This window comes from Ochlerotatus camptorhynchus, unplaced genomic scaffold (genome assembly GCF_037179485.1).
Source record: "Ochlerotatus camptorhynchus isolate MF236.1 unplaced genomic scaffold, CSIRO-AGI_Acam_v1.1 ptg000524l, whole genome shotgun sequence".
NCBI classification, from domain to species: domain Eukaryota; kingdom Metazoa; phylum Arthropoda; class Insecta; order Diptera; family Culicidae; genus Ochlerotatus; species Ochlerotatus camptorhynchus.
The window spans coordinates 58,775-80,114 of record NW_027041008.1 but is presented as its reverse complement, the minus strand read 5'-3'; the positions used below and the strand labels follow the sequence as shown (position 1 = coordinate 80,114).

The window sequence follows — 21,340 nt, the reverse complement described above, 5'->3', positions numbered from 1 at the left end:
ACACTTGTTTGGATGATATTTAAGAGTCAGACTCTCACAAAAATGAAATTCTAAAAACTGGTGAGGTTTCCGAAAAACGGAAGGGGAAGTTTATTTTGAGATAAAAAAAGGTGTTTGTGCAACGTAATTTATATGTACAACTACCGTATCCACTATACCAATTCTACAAAACAATACAAATCTACAACTTTTTCGAAGAGATGTATCAGCTTTTGTAGACAATGCATTTGATCGTCGCTTTGGCCTCGGCTTTGGCGTAACTGGTAGTTCGCCCACGCATGCTAATTAGCATTGGGCGATCTTGAGGTAAGAATCGATCTTATTGAATCGATTCATTTTTTATTTTGAAAATATTCGATTCACCGATTTAATCAATCACTTTAAATTGATTTAATCGATTTATTTTTCAAAATGGCACAAAAATGTTTCAAATATAACAGATCATAGGAAAGTTTGTGCACATTAACGCCAAGTTCAGTCTAAAGTTGATATTACGTTACATAAGCTATCTTGTTATGACATTTCACTTATAATAGTCATTTAGTGTGATGATTGATATCATTTAGAAATAAATTGTGTAGTACGTACGCAGTAAAAAGTGTGAGCGTAACATATATACATGATGAGGATATAGTAAATGACTATTTTGATTTCATTTGACATGCAGAAGTTTTTGCTCAGGATACTTGATTAGGTGAGTGATTTAACAGGTTATAATATTCGTTTTATTGGTACTAAATGAACGATTTAAAAAATGAAAGATTAACATATGAAACAAAACGATTAGATGGTCGGAGTGTAAAAGCAGGTGAGTATGGAAAGTACTTAATTCAGATATCCCAAAACTCAGCCGAGTGGGATCCCAAGAAAGCTAATTGAGCCATGCTTTTTGCATTGAGCCGATATCAATTCTGTGCGGTTTCGCCAGTTTGAGAGAATAGCCTCTAGATAATAATTTAGAGCGATGGGGTATACATGGAGATACGGATTTTCTCCCATGCCGATATGCCCCAAGGCGATCCAGTTCTGACATAGCAGCACTGATAAACCTGAAATATGTCATAAGAAGTGAATGTTTCTGCTGAACTGTCACACTGGTTGTGTGCAGAATCCATGTTCAAGGCAAGTGATGTACAAAGGTGAAGGCAAAAAAATCAATATTAAATTGAAAATGCAAATGCACTGAAAATTTATGTTTTGGGTCGAAACAAAAATCGAATGAAAAGGATCGATCCAGTCGATTTTTGTCGTTAGGGTAGAGCACTACTTTGTCGTAATCGCCCATTTAGGCTCTATCGAGCAGAAATCATCAATAATATCAATGATTTCACATGTGCACAAACAGTGCTGCAAATTGTTAATGTTAATACCAACAAAATGCTGATGTCAATATCTCGCATAGAGCCAATATTAATGTCACTCGCCTCAATGTAAGTGTGCAAGTGACATTGATATCGTATTGAATGTACTGAAGTTGTATAGTAAATATCTCCCATTTACGCCTGCTTAACGGGTACTGATATATAGCAAACTCATCTCAATCCCAGTCGGCGCCGCTGGGATTTTCTGAGGCATAAAATCTATGATCACGTTTGTCCCCAGTCTATGTGTTGATGGATTGATAGATATGGTCCAGGCAAGGGAGCTGCCTCCCTGGCGTCGGTAACATTGGTACTCTGTACGGAAAACAAGATCGATGGAAAACAAATCTAGGAAAAAAGCAAACTCATCGGTTCTATTAAACAATGCAATGGTCATACAAAATAGGTGATTTATTGTGATAAAAGCAAGATTTTCAACTGTTCTCTAGTGTTATTCATACGGATAGCTATGTCAAAGCCGTATCGTCTAATATCATGTTTGCAAGGACTATCAGAATCAGATGTGAAATTCAGTGCAATATCTAATATCAATTGACATTCTTGACAGCGCGCAGCACTGGCGACCCATCAAATCACATCAGAATTCAAAAACAAGCCGTTTGGCAGTCAAACTGAGTTTCCAAGACCACAATAGCCACATCGCTGTATGATAGGGAAAGTGGTTAGAATCAGATATGAGCCAATACTGATTATGTAACACATATATTCATATGAAAAGTCAATTATCGGTAGATATAAATAGCAACTTATTCGTCTACGTGGTTTTCGATCAGCTCCTGGAATCAGAAATGAGTCAAATTAAATCACATTGCTCAAAATTGATTGACCAGACTCACATCATTCAGAAATTGTCTGAATTTCAATCTTGAAAGTGGATTCCAGCATTCTTTTTGCAATTAAATTTGTAAGTAGAGTCAGATCTTATGGCAGTTGAAAAAAAAAGTGTTTGTGATGACATCATGTATGTAAGGTAGCCACCATCCCTTCGAAGATCTTGTCTTGTATGCAGCTCCACTTAATAGCAAGATCAATTTGAGCTACCGATCTGAATTCACAAAATCTCTGTTTGAGGGTCCAAAAGGAAGGGCGGACCCGTAAGCAGAGATACTTACGCGAATAAGAATCTCCTTCCAACGATACGATCCAACAAATCGAATAACGCAATTCGCAATATTTATTAAGTTTGCTACAGGATGGTTTGTTAAAAAGGGCGCGTCAATCTCATTGAAACTGTTGGAGTAGAATTCACACCACTATAATCGAATCGGTAGGATAAAGAAAATGATAGTGTTCATTCCCTTCTACTGTGTTTCCTGACTTATAACGAATATACGTTGTATACGAGTACACCAAATACAACGTATGACTTGTCTAATTTTACATAGCATTTGCAATATAAAATGAGATGAACTACATGTTGTATTCGGGGTACTCATATACAATAGTAGATACAACTTGTAAGCTAAGACCACAGTTAAAACAGTTCGGATTAGATTTAGTTTTCACCAGTAGACATAACCAGTTGAAATCATTGTTAGGATCCACTAAAGACCCAGTTAATGTTTTAGGTATAGCATGTGTATATAGGTGTAATCATTGTAACAAAGTATACGTAGGACAAACCAAGAGAACTTAAGCAACTAGATTGAAAGAACATATAGCGGAGGTTAATAGGGCTAAAAAGCAAGAGAAAAAAAGCCTAACATATGATTTCAAATCAAAGGTTGCAGAACACATCTTCACAGAGGACCACCAACTATCGACGGAGGACATCACGATTTTACGAACCGTATCTACACCATGGAAACTGGATGTTGCAGAGAGCCTCGATATCAACAAACAACGGAATTCAACTTTACTCAACAGGGATCAAGGAAACGGACACACATGGCTTTTCAAGTAACTACCTAGAAGGACACATCACCGAGTAAGTAGAGGAGTACCTCCTACAGGAAATTAAATTATATGATCTCTTAAGTTCAGACGCAAGGTCTATGTGCTTACTGTTATTTATATCATTGTTTTGTCATGAAATGAGGTACAGAAAAATGCAGATCGTCAAATGCATTGGTATAAGTAACCCAAAAATATTGTACGTTTTTTACTACACTCGCTTCATTGTCGTTCGCGACAGTCCGTTTGTATTCGTACACTCATGTTCCTTATCGAAAAATATTAAACCAATATTTTTTTGACGTTGGATAACGTCTTTCGGCAACATACGGGGGTACAAAATTGAAAACAGTCATATTGGATGCGTTACGAAATTGAAAGATTTTGAACGATAATAACTCAACCGTCTCTCGATAGATTTACGAGATAATGGCATCAATCGATTGGAAATATTTCTAGCAATTTGCTGAATGTTTCAAAACTATTGATTTCATTCTGTAAACTATTGAAAAATTGTTAAAAGTAAACCATTGTCTAAAGATGGTGAAAATCGATTGATTTTTTTATATTCTTATACTTTCTCCAACCGAGACATCAGATGCGAGTATCTGACACCTCTGATATTTTCTGTTCTACTATATAAGCGTCCAACAAGGGTGCCCGTTCCATCATTGTCTATCCGATCGTCGACCCAGCAGCAGAGCAGCAGTACCAGAGCAGCGGAAGCAGAGCAACGGCAGCAGAGCAACGGCAGCAGAGCAACGGCAGCAGAGCAACGGCAGCAGAGCCTGGGGTACTGGGGTGTGGGAACGCTGGAAGGGGAGATGCTGTCTGTCGTCGAACTACCAACATCATTCCAAAGCTCCTCCAGGGCGACAGAGTAGAGCAAACATCAACAACAACATCAGCCCAACAAAACGGCCCTTTTCAGGGCCACCAAACTTTCGCAAAAGAGTTATTAAGGAATATTCCTAAAATATAATATACACAATTAAGTACAACACATAACAGACGTTATCCAACGCCAACCCTGCGGTCGTATCTAGTATACAACCCTTCCAACTTTTTCTTATTAGAGCGGCCATTTCCATGTTAGGGTGGTCCAAAAAAAAAAAATTTCTATTTTTAACAAAATTAATTTTTTTTCTAAATTCATAACTTTTGAACATAATATCAAATGAAAGGTTATTAAAAATACTTTTCACAAGAAAATATAAAAACTTTTTAAAATTGGAGTTTTGTATAGAAGAACTTTGATTGTATTTGTTTTTTTTTATGATTTCCATGGTTTGTAGACAATGTGCGTAACACGTTTTTATATTTTTCTTTAAAAATTTATGCGATGTATTTTTCTTCGTTTTTTATTTACGATTTTTTGAAATTATTAATTTCAATTTCATCAATATTAGAAAGACAAACGAGATACATTTAAAAATATTTAAATTAACCTTGATTTTGTGGATGTATTAGTTGCTGCACAGTTTCATATGGGCCGATGAATATATTATGTCACGCTCTAAAAAGCAAACGTCACTCAAAGTGGAGGGAGGGTAAATTTTCCTCACTTTCAATTAGAATAGGGGAAATGGATGTAATGTCGGCCTAAGCGCCCCTAATTTGGGCCCATACATAAATTCAGCAATCGACTAAATTTTCAATAGCGACCAAAAATATCCATTAGAACTGTCTCAATGACGTTTTCATGTAGATAAAATCGATAAATAGCAGATTTTTAGCGATGGGACCAATCTTAGATCCATAGACCAACATTAGAGCCATTTCCCCTACTGTATCGTTTACATTTACATAGTATCGTTTACAATGTATGATGTAATGTAATGAATGATATAAATGAATGATATAAATGAATGATATAAATGAATGATATAAATGAATGATATAAATGAATGATATAAATGAATGATATAAATGAATGATATAAATGAATGATATAAATTAATGATATAAATTAATGATATAAATTAATGATATAAATTAATGATATAACCTGATATATCAACCGAAAGAAAAAAATATGGCTGACGGGAGCTTTCCTTTTTTAGATCAACACAAAGTGTTTGTGATGACATCATATAAAAAAAAGTAAGAGCTATATAGAGCTGGAACTAGGGTGAAACAGCTTTGGTAAACAATGACTTCTCTCGATGATTTCTTGAAAGTCATGGCTCTCCCTGGTAAATAGACATCCCCATAGAGTAGGGGAAGACTTCCCCTACTCGATGGATATGTTGCTTTACGTATGCGGGCCTTGAATTCCTAGAAATCATCAACAGAAGTAATTGTTTACAAAGGTTGTTACGCCCTAATTTAAGCTCTATCTAGAGAGGTTGTATCCAAGATACGACCGTAGATTTGACGTAGGATTACGATAGGTAGTTTTGATGTCACAGCAAAAGTATAATAAATATTAAATTGGTTTCTTAACTCGTTATCATTGAAAAAGTACGATAGGTTGACATTCGGAAGCAATTTGAGAGTTCTGTTTTTGAGGTGCTCTGTCGGTGTCCATGTAGTACAGGTTAATCCTCGACCATATGTCTTGGATACAAGCTCTTAATTGAACTCTTTTATCAGACATTTATGATCCTGAAAAGGACCGATGGGTTTTAAGCTTGCAAGCCAGTTTAGAACAATGCTGTGGAATTTTTTCCTCGAAGCTTTTGAATATGGTAGCGGTTCTCATGCGTTGCATCTGGATCTATCGGTGAACAGCTAGATGGCCCACAGTGGCTCACGACGAGCAACTGAATCCGATCATCGGCCTTGATAGCTATTTGCTTGCGGGGAGCCTTTTGTTGTGTATTGGAGAACACCACCACTCACCACACGCGGTGATTGAATAAACACCGTTTGGTGAGACCGGATGGAATACAATTTTGAAATCTGTGTTAGAGAAAGCACTTTTCGCAGGCAATCGTTGATAATTTCACATTCGTGCAATTTTCAATAGTGATATTATGAAAAAAGACGGGCTCGAGGTAGACAACCTAATGTTCCAGTTCGGGATATTTTGGCTAGACGTGATCTGGAGTTTATGAAACTCATATATGTTTACTTTAAGAATACTAACCTTAGATTGTAAGTTTGATTAACCTTGTGTTTAGTTTGTGTATTGTGCGTGTAGTTTTTTTTAATGTTTGTTTTCAAGATGAATAGAAATAAGTTCATGTTTTAGGATTAATTAAATATTTGTATAATAAATCATACTTCAAACCTCCTTCTCCCTTTCCCCATCCAAAAAATTGTAAATCTCCACTAACCTCGAGACGACCGCGAGTAATCGGTTCGATTCCTTTAACTCTAGATTTAAGACATTAATCATGTATAATGCAAATGATAACTCGGCTCTGTAAAGTTTATTCGATTGAGCCTGTACAAATAAATTAATATAAAAAAAAAATTATGAAAAAAGATAAAGTCTTAATTTTAACACATTCGTAGAAAAATTCCCTATCGATTGGCGTATTAAGAATTAAAATCCATCATCTCTGGATCAAAATCAGACCACTTTCATGCCACGATCGAGTTTGGTTTTTGAAATTGCACCCCCAATGTTGCCTTAAAAATACATGGTATGTTAGATTTAAACATATAGGAACTGACATCCGATTGATGACGTTGACAAATGTCCAGAAAATACTCTTTAACAAATTTACGATGGTCCTGAAAAAGACCGTTTTGTCGAGATGGTTAAGTAATGCTGACCTATTAGGGTTTCAGCACTGATAAGGCTGGTGTCACATTGCGAATCTCGAAACGAAAGACTTTTTGTACGAACGCTTGTATGAAAAAGTTTTTCGTTTCGAGATACGCAATGTGGCCCCTGGTGAGCTGTATGTTGTTTGGAACGAGGGTGACACGCTTGGCATAGCAACTCACAAAGAGCTACTGATTGCGGTGCGGCTTCTTCCTCCTTTTTCGGTGAATGGACGGTCATGTGGGCTGCAGCTTGCTGCTTCCGGGCAGCCTTTCGTTGTGTACTGGAGAACAATGTCCAACGCCACGCACCGAAAGCACTGCTAGTGCTGCTGCTGATGACGGTCGGACACCTCCACTCACCACACCCGGTGATTGAATAAGCACCGTTCAATGAGACCGAATGGAATTCATTTTTGAAATCTGTGTTAGGGAAAGCGCTTTTTGCAGGCAATCGGTGAGAATTTTGATAACCATTGCAATAGTTGGACATTTGTGTAATTTTCAATTGTGACCTATTGGAAATTTTAGCAGATTCGTAGAAAAGTTTCCAATCGATTGGCTTGCTTAGAATTAAAATCCATCCGTGACAGAGTTATATATGGTCAAAACCTGACCGCTTTTCGTAATGCGATCGATTTTGTTTTTTTTACTGCTCCAGTGGTGTAGTGGTAAGCGTGATTAACTCTCACCCCAGCAGGCGTAGGTTCAATCCCAGTCGGTGCTGCTAAGATGTTCTGAGGCATAACATCTCTGATCGGAAGGCGTGATCAGAGATGTTATGCCTCAGAACATCTTAGCAGCACCGACTGGGATTGAACCTAGGGAAGGGAAGTAAAGCCGTTGGTATCCGGTTTATAAGATGACGGGTCGATAGGTATGGTCGAGGTGTGGGAGCTGCCTCCCTGGCGTCGGTAGCATTGGTGCTCAGCACGGAAAACAAAATCGACGAAAAACAAATCAAGAAAAACAAAATCGGTTTTTTGGACCCCCAATTTCTTGCCGAAAGATCTCGAAGCATTTACTTTGAGTGGTAGATTACGCGATCGTCCTGTATCATAGCGGTTGTATGAGTGAACGGGAGAGTTGGTCAATAAATAACAACAATGAAAATTGACCTCATCTCATAGAATTCATTTATATGATTTGCTTAAAAAAACAGGTGTTTGGATTTTCGAACTCACCAGATTGCATAGCCATATACTCTCGTATACTTTATACAGATTAAAAAAGATTAATCTTTTACTGGGGTATTCTATCTAAATATCAATTGGGGGTGGATTAATTATGTCACAGAAAATTAATGAGTGATGAGACAATGAGGTTTCGTCAGCATCTGGATGTACAGTTTCTGATAGGACACCCTCCAGTCATTGTCATAACAATGACATATTTGTTTATCAGCATTTGGACCGCTAGATCAAAAGTTAGGGCAATATAAGTGAAATTTAAAATGATTCCATAGTAATTTCCTTCTTTCAAGCCATTTGTGCGTCCTCTAGGCCTTCATCAATCTTTTCTATTTTTTGCACCGATTCACATTTTGGGGTTATGAATCAAACTGAATGGTGGCCTATACTAAATCTAACAGTTTTTTTTTCAAGATGAAGCATCCTAATCAAGAGTTCCTGAGCTTTTGTCCTTTTCTTGTTCCCTAGTATCACTGTGCTGTATCCTACATATGTATAGGTACAGAGGAACATACAGGGCTGTTACATATTTGAATACACCTTCAAGGATGTGATGCTTGAAGGAAGAAAAACTCTCCGGAGATAAACAAAACACTGCTTCCTGTTTGCTCTCCAAACATCCAACCAGTGACGATGTAAAATAGCTCTAAAACGATTCTCGTTGTCAATGCAAGAAAAGTTGTGCTTCTGCATAGTGCTATATTTTGTACAATGTCTTGTTCTAAATAATGTTGCATAAAATTACCTAGTTGATGTTCTTGTTTCATGTGTTTGAATTTACTATACAATAATTGAGGTACAAGCGACAGACAAGGGGAACGAGAGCACGATGACGTTATGTTTGGCTTATATTGTGTCGTAAAAGGAACAGAACTTTTTTACAGGAATGCATTGCCATGCCAAAACGTTGCTGTCGTCATGATAGTCGTCGTCGACTTCGTATATAACTTGCTGGCGATGGCATTAAATATTGAAGAAAAGAAGTGGTTTTACAAAACCACCAGTTGCATGCACGCGTTGTGGTGAACCATATCAAGAGGGTGAAAGTTATCCCTTCTACCTCCTACAGATATTATGCAGGTCTGGATAATATTTAACTCTCTTTTTAACACCTAACTTCAAAAGGCTTCTTTTGCCTAATAGAGTATCGCAATGAAGGGAGAGGGATTTTATTGAGGTAATTGTTTTACGAAAAGTTCGGCCTCCAGCTTAAAGATAATAGTGTGAATTGTTTTGCCTGTAATTCCTGTAGTGTATGCTCTTTGATCGTTAGGAAATGCTCTTTTTTATCTATGCTCATTTTGTCTAGTTTTTATTTCTAGGAAAGATGCACATTAAGAAAACACAGAGCACAGCATAAAAATGAATTTCACATCAAAACCTTATAGCAATACTCATTATGTAACTTTTAACATAAATATATTCAATCTTCTAACGAGATACATGAATTTTCAAAAGGACATCTGTCTGAAAGATGTCTAAAAAAGTTTTTGAAAAAATTTAGGAAGGCTTGATTCCGGCATGGGGGTGACTTGATTCCTCTTGCAAGATATACATTTCGATGAACTTTTTCACACACATCCCTGGATCAAACCCGCGTGGATCAAATCAACCTCAAATCAATGTGAACAAAAGATTGGAAGGAACAGCACCATTTTTTATCTACGTTTTTTTTTACATTTGATTGTACATATTCAGAGCTTTCTGTTGACGAAATTTTAGGAAAAATCAAATTTTCAACACTTTGAATTTTTTTTCCATACAGACAGTCCCAGACAGAGCACAAATTTTTGAACGAAAAAAAATGTTCAACATCTCATGCAATAAAAATGCGGATCGCGAACTGAGCTTTGGGACTTAAATTTGAAGATCATGCGAGACGGAAATGTAAGCTAAGGAATGTTTAGCCTATTATTTATCTTAATGGAATTCTCCTTCTTTGAAACATGAGCAGTTTTTTTTTTCGAGATCCAAACGTCAACAATATCAAGATTCTGCACTTAGATTAGCCCAATACTGACTATGAAAAATAGCAAAAATGCTCATCTGAATTTGAAACAATTTCTTGTTTACCTAATATTTTTCATAGCTAACTTTTTCATCTTTGAAATATGAGCAGTCCCTTCCAGTTTTAAACATAAATAATTATCTCAGGATATGTCTACTGTAAGATTTGAGCAGAATTTCTTTTAATCACCCAAAAATTCAAATATTGCTTAAATTTCAGAAAATCTCGGATTAAGATTGCGAATACTGAACAAACCACGTATGTTCAAGACTGCAATTCGATTTGATATTTGTACAAAAAGTAAATAATCTTTTACTTCAGACCAGGTGTTCCACAACACAATATTTTTTTTTTTTGCCACAACTTCGCACAGTTTTTGGGGACCTCAATATGCAATGGGTAACAGGGGATTATAAAGTTGACCCACCCTAATGTACATACTTGGAACATGGTCATGAAAACAGCAAAACGTAACAAAACATTGAGGTACTTTAATTCAAAATTTATTATGCATCCCTTTGGATCCCCCTATTAATTGTATATGTAACAGTTGGATTTAATTTGCTGAACGAAATGACGTTGAGATTAGCTGCTAATACCAGCTAACCTGCAATATACACCTCCCTTAAAAATATAAAAACGGACATAAATCCATAAAACCATAAAACCCTTTTCCATAACCCCGGGGCTACGGGATGACCTTCTGGAAGATCAGGAACAGCCGTAAAAGTTGTAAATTCATAAAATTGGTCCTAGAAGGCACTTCTAGAAGACTCATTTGTACGAATTCGGACTTGTGACCGGAAAATGCTCACTTAAATCTACTGGGTGAGCTTTTGGAAAGTCCTTAACAACAGCGAAAATGGTCAATTCATACAACTGGGCCTAGGCCTGGAGTTTTTTTTTCGAAAGCACTTCTAGAAGACTAATTATAATGAATTCGGACTTGTGACCGGAACCCTCCAAATAATCTGAAACTTTAGTTAAAGTGTTCAGATTATAATATATACTTCTAGAAGACTCATTAGAATAAATTCGGACTTGTGACCGGAAAATCGACCCAGGTGGCCTTTAGGAAATTCCAGAACAACTGCTACAACTGACCAATTACCTAGAGCTATGCGGTTTTTTTGAAAGCACTTATAGAAGACGTATTAACATAAATTCAGACTTGTGACCAAAAAATTAACACTGGAGGCCACTGGGTGACCTACGGGGACATCCGGAACAACCTTAAAAGTGTTCAATTCGTAAAATTGGTCCTGGATATCTGTGTTTTTTTTTTTGGCAGGACTACTAGAAGACTCATTAGAATGAATTTGGACTTGCTACTGAAAAATGGACCATGAGGGTCTACTTTTTGGAAGGTCCAAACCAACCATAAAAGTGGTCAGTTCATAAAAGAACTCAGCGTTTTTTTAGAAAGCACATATAGAGGACTCAATACAAATAATTCGAACTTGTGACTAGAAAAGGACTTTAGTGATGATGGGGTGAACTTTCGGAAGATGGCGACTTCCGGTATGTTAAAAATTGTAAAATACTCCTAAATATGGGTATTTCCAGAACGGGGACGACATGTAGAGGCTGCAAATCGATTGTTGGCGCCATCTTGGAATCAAATATGGTGACCTCCGGTTTGTGAAAAAGTGTTAAATACCGTATAATATGTACGGAGACGATGGCTATAGGAGGTTGGAAATCGATGATTGACGCCATTTTGGAATGCAAGATAAAAAAAATCGTCAAATACTCCACAATATGGGCATTTCAAGAACGGAGACGAAGTTAAGAGGCCGGAAATCGATCATTGACGCCCTTTGGGGATCCAAGACTCCATTAATTTCTATCCACTGGATTGGTCTATCCACATAATTGTCTACCAATTTCATAAATTGACCACTTTTACGGTTGTTCCGGGTTGTTTCTCCTTTTTTTATGTACTTACAGGCAGTGATGGGCAACTGAACCAACCGGTGCGCACCGTGTGCTGGTTCGTGTTCAAAAAATACTCCTGTGTTTATGTAAGCGTGTACCCTGGTTCGGTTGAGTTTTAGTGTACCAGTGTGTTCTAAATCAAAACCGTGTGCCGGTTTTCGAGTTGATGTTCAGAACCGCAGCTTGAAAACCGAAAACCGGTGTGCTAGAATTTTGGTTTTGGTACACGAGATATAAACCGTGTGCAGGGTTCAATTATATGTTACCAAAACCGGGTATACCGTTCTTGGTTCGGAACATTGGCAAGAATTAAATAGCAGTGCTCCCAAAAAGGTGAGTAAAATATTTGTACCAAGCGACAGTTATTAATTCAATTGCCAAATATTTTGTTAGACAATATTGGTAGCGAAGGAACTAGAAATCATTTTGAAGTCTGACAAATACCCTTCGATATGGGTATTTTTGGAGTCCGCGTGACGCCTATAGTCTGGAAATCGATAACCGATACCTTCTTGAAATACAGAAGGCGGCATCCTGTTGCAGATAAACTGAGAAATCCTGTCAAATCCTGTATAAATACCGGAAATCAATGTCTGACGCCATTTTGAAATCCAAGATGGCGGCTTACGGTTGTAGGAAAACTGGGAAATACTAGCAAATACCCTTCAATATGGGTATTTTCGGAATCGGGATGACGTATATAGACCGGATATCAATTTCTGACGCCATTTTGAAATCCAAGATGGTGGCTTCTGGTTGTAGAAAAACTGGGAAATACTGTCAAATACCCTTCAATATGGGTATTTTTGGTATCGGGATGACGTATAAAGACCGGAAATCATTGCCAGACACCATCTTGAAATCCAAGATGGCGGCTTCCGGTTGTAGGAAGACTGGAAAATACTAGCAAATACGCTTCAATATGGGTATTTTTGGAATAAGGATGAGGTTTATAGACCGGATATCAATGTCAGACACCATCTTGAAATCCAAGATGGCGGCTTCCGGTTATAGAAAAACTGGGAAATAATGTCAAATATCTTTCAATAAGGGTATTTTTGGAATCAGGATGACGTATAAAAACCGGAAATCAATGTCTGACGCCATTTTGAAATCCAATATGGTAGCTTCCGGTTGTAGAAAAACTGGGAAATAATGTCAAATATCTTTCAATATGGGTAGTTTTGGTATCGAGATGACGTATAAAGACCCAAAATCAATGTCTGACGCCATCTTGAAATCCAATATGGTGGCTTCTGGTTGTAGAAAAACTGGGAAATACAAGCAAATACCCTTCAATATGGGTATTTTTGGAATCGGGATGACGTATAAAGACCGGAAATCAATGTCTGACGCCATCTTGAAATCCAAGATGGCGGCTTCTGGTTATTCTACAACTGGAAGTCACCATCTTGAATTTCAAAATGGCTTCAGACATTGATTTCGGGTATGTATACGTCATCCTGATTCCAAAAATACCCATAGTGAAGGATATTTGGCATTATTTCCCAGTTTTTCTAAAACCGGAAGCCGGCATCTTGGATTTCAAAATTGCGTCAGACTTTGATATCCGGTATATATACGTCATCCTGATTTCAAAGATACCCATAGTGAAGGATATTTGGCATTATTTCCCAGTTTTAATCTAACCAGAAGTCGACATCTTGGATTTCAAAATGGCGTCAGACATTGATTTCCGGTCTCAAGACGTCACCCTGACTCCAAAAATAGACATATTGGAGGATATTTGGCTTTATATCCCAGCTTTCCTACAACCGGAAGCCGCCATCTTGGATTTCAAAATGGCGGCAGACATTGATTTCCGGTCTCAAGACGTCACCCTGATTCCGGAAATACCCATTTTGAAAGGTATTTCACAGGTGTTTAAAGGTGTTTAATTTTTTTCTATAACCGGAAGCCGCTATCTTGGATTTCAAGGTGGCGTTGGTTGACGATTTCCGATCTCCACGTCACACCGATTCTGGAAATATCCACATTGCGTAATACATCATTTGAATTCACAGTTTTTCTGTATTCAAAAACCGCTATTTCGACTTGACACTGCATAATATTATTCATCAAATACAATTTCTGTTTACTTATCTGCCATCACTGGCAATTTTGAATAATGCGCACCACGCACATAAACACACAACAGTACCGGATCGGTTCTTGAATTCAAAACATCATCCTTGTGAACACAGAACACCGGTACTGGAAAATCAGAACCGCACCGTGTGCAGCGAAATGGTGAACACGGTGCGGTGTTGTTTGCAATTACCAAACCGAACCGACAGCAGCACCAAACACTCGGTACAACAGATCAGCACATTGGTTATGCTTTAGAAAACCGTACCGGTGCTGTACCGGTGTTTTGCCCATCACTGCTTACAGGTACCCCAGTTAAAAAAATGAACAGCACATCTCCGAATTTTGCAGCAGCATTTGAAAGAACTGGAATATCTAATAGAAATGCGAGTATGATTTTGGAAGCAATAATTAAAGGCAATCACACGAAGTCGTCCAACACAGCTGATTACGCTATAAATTATCAGAACATTCACCGTTACCGAATGAAACATCGTGAGGCGCTGGCGAAAGAAGTAAAGGGTTTTATTTTGTTCTAAGATTATAAACTTCTTGATCGCGCACGGGCAGAACTTCCCTACGTTGTGTGAATAGATGGTGAAAATAAAACACGGTCGTTTATCGGGCCATCCTGCCATGGCAGAGGCATGCGAACTATTGAATTTATTTGCAATCTTTACAATAGAACGGTAGGCATGATAACACTACGCTTGCGGCACTTGTGTGTTGATATGAGTAATTGGGTAGGGTAGTTGTACACGTTTTGTACAAACACTTCTTTAATTCTTAAATTATAAAGGCAAAAAATATACTATGACTTGAAAATTATAAAACTATATAATTCTTAGACTCCAAAATTCTTAAATTATTAAATTATTTAATTCATAAATTCTATAATTTTTAAATTCTTTGTTAAGATTTTTTCTAAATTTGATTGCATAGCTAACATTATTTTCATATGGTTCATTCTGATTGAAAATTTACCAGCTAAAGCAAAGCTTTGAAACTGATATACTTTTGGTAGTACACTGGGATAGAAATATTCTGCCTGACATCAACAGAAAGCGCGTTGATCGGTATTCTTGTTACTGGAGCAGGGGTGACTAAACATCTTTCGATACCTTCCCTATCATGCGGAACGGCGGATACTGAAACAGCTGCGATAATGGAGACAATCAACGAGTAAAAAATGGTCTTATACCCCTTCCAGTTCTACTCAAAATAAATTTGCTACCATTGGCATGCCGCCATCACATCGCCGAAATTGTGTTCAAACACGTCGAACAATCTCGTTTCTTTCAATGAATTCAACCAAAATCGGATTAACCGAAAATTCCGGACTGTTCTGGATGATCTGGAGCTGAGGACCTTAAATGGACCATGGAGCGACAGAATCATCGCGTTTTGTAACGATCAGCTGTTGATTAAAGAACAAACGTTCGGATTACGAAAGCTCATCGAATTGGTCGTAATGTTTTTGGGTGGAGTTCCTCCGAAAGGATTAAGATTTCACAAGATAGGTAGCCTTAGACGTGCGAGGTGGATGGGCCACTTTTTAAAATCGTGGATGTGCAGCGAAAACTTCGATGATCAGTCTCTTTGGAAGCATTACACAACTTTGGCTCTAAAGTATGGAACGCGCAAAAATTGTTCAACTTCAAATTTGTGTATTTCTGTTCTTGCATAAAAAAAACCCTGAAATGCTGCATTTTGAAGTTGAGTGTATATACAATGGTTGCTATGATGAGTTTTCACCGTTTGCTCTCCAGTTTTCACGAAACTTATGTGAAGGCGGATTTCAAGCAGCTTCCGGGACAGGAGTTTCATACCGCATCAGGAAAAGAGAAGGTGGCTGAAATTTTCAAAACCATCAAACAATCGAAGTTCCCGAGGAGGGCGACTCTATCTACGATGCTGGAAAAATTGTGTTTTGCTGTGGTTAGCTGCGCGCACGCTGAGTAGATATGAAGAAGATTGATGACGATTTTGAAGATTTCCTGCAAAAAGATGATGCGCGATGCAAGTAGATACGAGAAATCAAAGAAGATTTTTCGAAGTTTGATTCGCTAGTGTGAGATTTGTTGAGCATCTAGAATTGAGAAGTTCCCGAAAAAATATCTCGTCTAGCAGGCCATATGAACTTGTGGTCTAAAAAGTGGCATTTTCATTACTACGGGAACCATCAATCAAGAGATCTATGTCCAGGAGTGCCTGGAAAAGCAGCTGCTACCATTCCTAAGGCAACATAATAGACCTGTGCTGTTCTGGCCGGACTTGGCGAGCTGCCACTATGGGAAAAAGGTAATCGAGTGGTACGATGCGAACAACGTGGTTGTCGTACCCAAAGACCACAACCCTCCCAACAGTCCTATCGAACGGTATTGGGCCTTGGTCAAACCGAAACTCCAAAAAACTAATAAATCCATGGAAAACGAGCAGCAGTTTAAATGTAACTGGCGTTCCACGGCGAATAAGGTCGATGAGACCTTGACCTTGAGCTGCATAAAGCCTAATGTTCAGCATACATTTTTTTTTTCTTAGGCGGTTTTGTTCTACACTCGAAGTTTTTCCAAGTAGGATTGTTTGAATAAAGTGTGTGCCAAAACAAATCCCTTGTGAAAAATTACGCTTGTTTCCAAATGACCCTGAGCAAAGTTTCAACCAAATCAAAGATTCATTCAGCATGATATCGGCTTTTCTCCATGCTGGGTGAATCCCCACCAGTGCTGTAAATTCTCAAAATCAATTGAATTTATTGGTGAAAATGAGAAAGGCAGCTATTGACTATCAAAGGGGACTTCATTCGAATGGTTGCTTAGTCATTTGACGAAAGCATGGATCATTCTCATTTGAGAAACGCTTGATATCATTCAATTGAGTGTAACCTACACATAAACAGAGCTCTGGTCGACATTCCGGCGAAAAAGCTAAGCCAACCCGACACCAACCTGACTTCTACCAAACTCAAACGCCATGTTGACCCGACATTTACTCGAAATAAACCCAAAATTGATCCGACAACAACACGACATTGGGTCGACATCGACCTTCAATTTGCCATACATTGATCCGACATCGGGTCGACTTGTCTGTTCGGGACCATTTTGCTGGGTTTCTTCCATACTATACATACTATACTGTCGAATGATGGTGAGTGACTCAATTGACAGTGATGATGAGCTTCGAATGAGAAAGGGGTTCATCAAATCATGGTCATGTGAGAATTCGTTTTCACAGAATTTATTGAATGCTTGTATTGGTTCATCTTCAATCGAATGATATGAAAATTAACAGCACTGCTAGACAGGGCGTCACAATATCAGCTTCAATCGACCAAATCGATGCGACGAAGAGACTGCTGGCTTTCTTTTTCTGTTAAAGTCGAACAGCTTCGCAGCATTCTAGAACCTCAGTCGGCGTGCACAAACAAATGTTCAATCGCTTGTCTCTCTTTCTCCCGTCGCTCCATTGGTCTTCCTTTCAAGCTTCGTCGAAACGGATGAGCGAAAGAGCGCTCGACTTTGGAACGAGGGTGACGCGCTTGGCGTAGATGGCCCACAGCGGCTCACGACGAGCAACTGAATCCGAGCCTTGATAGCTATTTGCTTGCGGGGAGCCTTTTGTTGTGTACTGGAGAACACCACCACTCACCACACGCGGTGATTGAATAAACACCGTTCGATGAGACCAGATGGAATGCAATTTTGAAATCTGTGTTAGGGAAAGCACTTTTCGCAGGCAATCGGCGATACTTTTAACTATCATGGCAACAGTTGCACATTCATGCAATTTTCAATAGTGACGTTTTGAGAAATGGTATCATCTTAATTTTTACAGATTTGTAGAAAAAATTTCTATCGATTGACGTATTAAGAATTAAAATCCATCATCTCTTTAAACGTTAATGATACTGAGTTACAAAGCTGTTGTGTTTCCGACGCAGTCGAATCACTCGTTGTTACTGACACCGCACACCCTGCTATTGATGTCACCGTATCTATATCGTTACCGGTGATTCACGAGCCACTTCATAATTCTAACCAGTTTGATTTGCGTCGGGTAGACTACGACCTGCTAAACGATGCACTGTCCTCGATCGATTGGGAATTCCTGGATCTGCTGGATCTGGATGAAATCGCTAGCGTACCTCTTCAACGTCCTCCATAGAAGCCGCCTTGGTCAAACTCCAGCCTTCGCCAATTGAAGCGCCGTGGACGATCTGCGCTTCAGAAGTTGAAGCATCGCTTTGTGCTTGCTAGTAACAAGTATGCTCGGTACAATCGTATTCTGTATGCTCGGTACATTGATCGAACGCAAAGGGACTTGCGCGTGCATGCGAAAAATTTCTGGTCGTTTGTTCGTACTAAACGTAACGAAGATGGATTACCTACATCCATGTACTTTGATGAGCGTTCTGCTAGTTCAGCGTCTAGTAAATGTGAGCTATTTGCCGATCACTTCAAGAATGCCTTCTCGAATACATTGACCACGCAAACGCAGATCGACGCTGCACTCAGTAATACTCCGTTGCACAGCTTTGAACTTGGAATTCTTCAAATCACCGAGGAGCACGTCCAAAATGCTCTACGTAAGTTAAAAAAAAAATCGGTATCACCTGTGGAAGTAAGGATCGGCTCTTCATATTCATTTTTCATTCCTTCCGGCGTACCGCAAGGAAGCAATCTACGCCCGCTTCTCTTCTCATTATTTATAAATGATGTTTCATTTGTTCTGCCACGCGGACAGCGAATATTCTATGCAGATGACGTTAAGATATGTATGGTAATCACTTGTATTGAAGACTGCTTGGAGCTGCAACGGTTATTGGATTTGTTTGAGGACTGGAGCAAGTGTAATCATCTTGATCATCTTGACGATCTCATTTAGTAGAAAGCGTCAACCGTTATATTTCAACTGCAAGCTATCTGGGCAAACTCTCGAACGCATGGATCAGGTGTGATTTTGGACCGTGAAATCAATTTCCGGCCGCCATGTGAAGATGTGTTAGCAAAAACTAACAAGCAGCTCGGGTTCATCTTTAAGCTTGCTGATGGATTTCGCGATCCTCTCTGCCTGAAGTCCCTCTAATGTGCCCTAGTACGCTCTATTTTGGAATCTGCCGTAGTAGTATGGTGTCCATACAATAGAAACTGGGTCGATCGATTCGAGGCTGTACAGTAAAAGTTTGTGCGCTTAACCCTCCGACACTTACCCTGGCACGACGCACTGAATCTTCCTCCATATGAACATCGCTGTATGCTGCTGGGAATTGATACCCTGGAACAAAAAAGATCGACTATGCAAGCTGTATTCGTGGCTAAGGTGTTGACCAACGATATTGACGCCCCAGATATTCTCGCTGAATTGAATATATAATGTTCCAGAACGACCTTTGAGACGACGCAATTTATTGCATTTAGCTAACCGTCACACTCGTTATGGACAACATGATCCAAAATTATGACACTTCGGTTTAACGAAATCGCCAGCAGATTTGACTTCAATAGTTCTGCCAAATGTGAAAATTAAGTGATAATAAAGTAAAATATGTCAGTTAAATCTGTTAATTCAGTAATCGGATCGGTAATTGAGACCGTGAGCTCCCGAATTAACAGCAAAACAGATTCAAGTGACATGAATATTTGACTTTATTTATCATTCTCTTTCACTTTGAATAACATTTGGATCACATTTGTTTTTTAGCAAATTTAAGAACAATTTTATTCTGTTTATACATTTTATATTTTCGTCTACTACTTACACACTTCATCAGTGCTAAGTACTCAACACCAGCTCTTCGGCATAAATATTTTATTTCTGCCAAATTTTTGATTCTAACTAGATTTCAACCATAATACATAAGGAGCTCAGGAAACTTGATTGAAAATCATCTCGTGAAGGATTTTACGAAAATATTCATTTTTACATGCAAATGCTTTTCATGACATGATACTATAACATAACATTATCTCAAAAATTAAACAAATTCGGGTTAATTTTGAATGTTTTACATATTTTTCAGACATACAAGTCTTTAAATATTTAAATACAGCCACCTCGTTACGGGCCCGTCTTGCACAGACACACATACATAAAATTAAACTTCAATACTATTTTGACTTTAACAACCCTGCAAGCAGTAATCGTTGATTATTGCACAGAAATTCAGAGCAAATTTGATTCACGTAGTCAACAATGCAATACGATGCATGTATAAAAGCTTTGCGGTATGAAGGACTAAATTGTCTCTATCATCATTATGTACTTTACTTTCTCGTCGCTCGTTAAAATCGTAATGGATTGCGTGGGTTCGACTGAGCACATCGACGGAAGTTGGTCGTACAGTGATTTCTTGGTTTTTTGTTTTTCTAAAAATATTTCCATTAATTTTAAATACTATTCAAATGTGCCAAATGTGGATGGATGCCAAATAGGGCCTCACTTAGCTCAGTCGGTAAAGGTGCAGCTACAAAGCAAGAACACTAAGTTGAGAGCACGCAATAAGCTAATATGCGATATGCAATAAGCTTGAAATGCGAAGAAGAAGAAGAAGAAGAAGAAGAAGAAGAAGAAATGTGAATCGAGTTTGTATGGTGGATTACGACCCCCAATAATTATGACAAATTTAATCAAATTGTGTTGCAAGTTTGCTGACAACTCCCATATTACTGAATATTAGCCGTGCCTGAGACTTAGATTGAGCAAACTATGTAGAACAACTTTTTTTCCAAGATAGCAAATCGATTCGACCCGAGCATGAGAAAATATCTAATGAATACTTAATTCTGTTCCTGATTCCAAAATGTGCTGTTGATCAGCCTGACATAACGCGAGCAAGAACGAATATCTCGATATCTTAAATTGGTATGAATAGGCATGACATAAGAGGTAAAATACCAAAAAATTATACCAAAAAAAATTTCCACAATACTATTTCAATACCAAATTATGCAATTGAAATACCAAAACAATACCACACAGGTATTATTTTGGAATCCAAATATCAATTTTTGTTATTTACAAAGTATTTTGCATGTAATTTTTTGGTATTTTAGCTCTTATGTCATGCTGATCAACACCAAATTTTGGTATCAGATCAGAATTAGGTATATATTAGTTGTTTT

General features: G+C 38.1%; 1 protein-coding gene across 6 annotated transcripts in view; it reads right to left on the bottom strand.

The window, feature by feature from the left end:
* Window positions 1–21,340, bottom strand: part of kairos — a 171,626-nt gene that overhangs the window by 137,217 nt on the left and 13,069 nt on the right. The window lies entirely within an intron of this gene.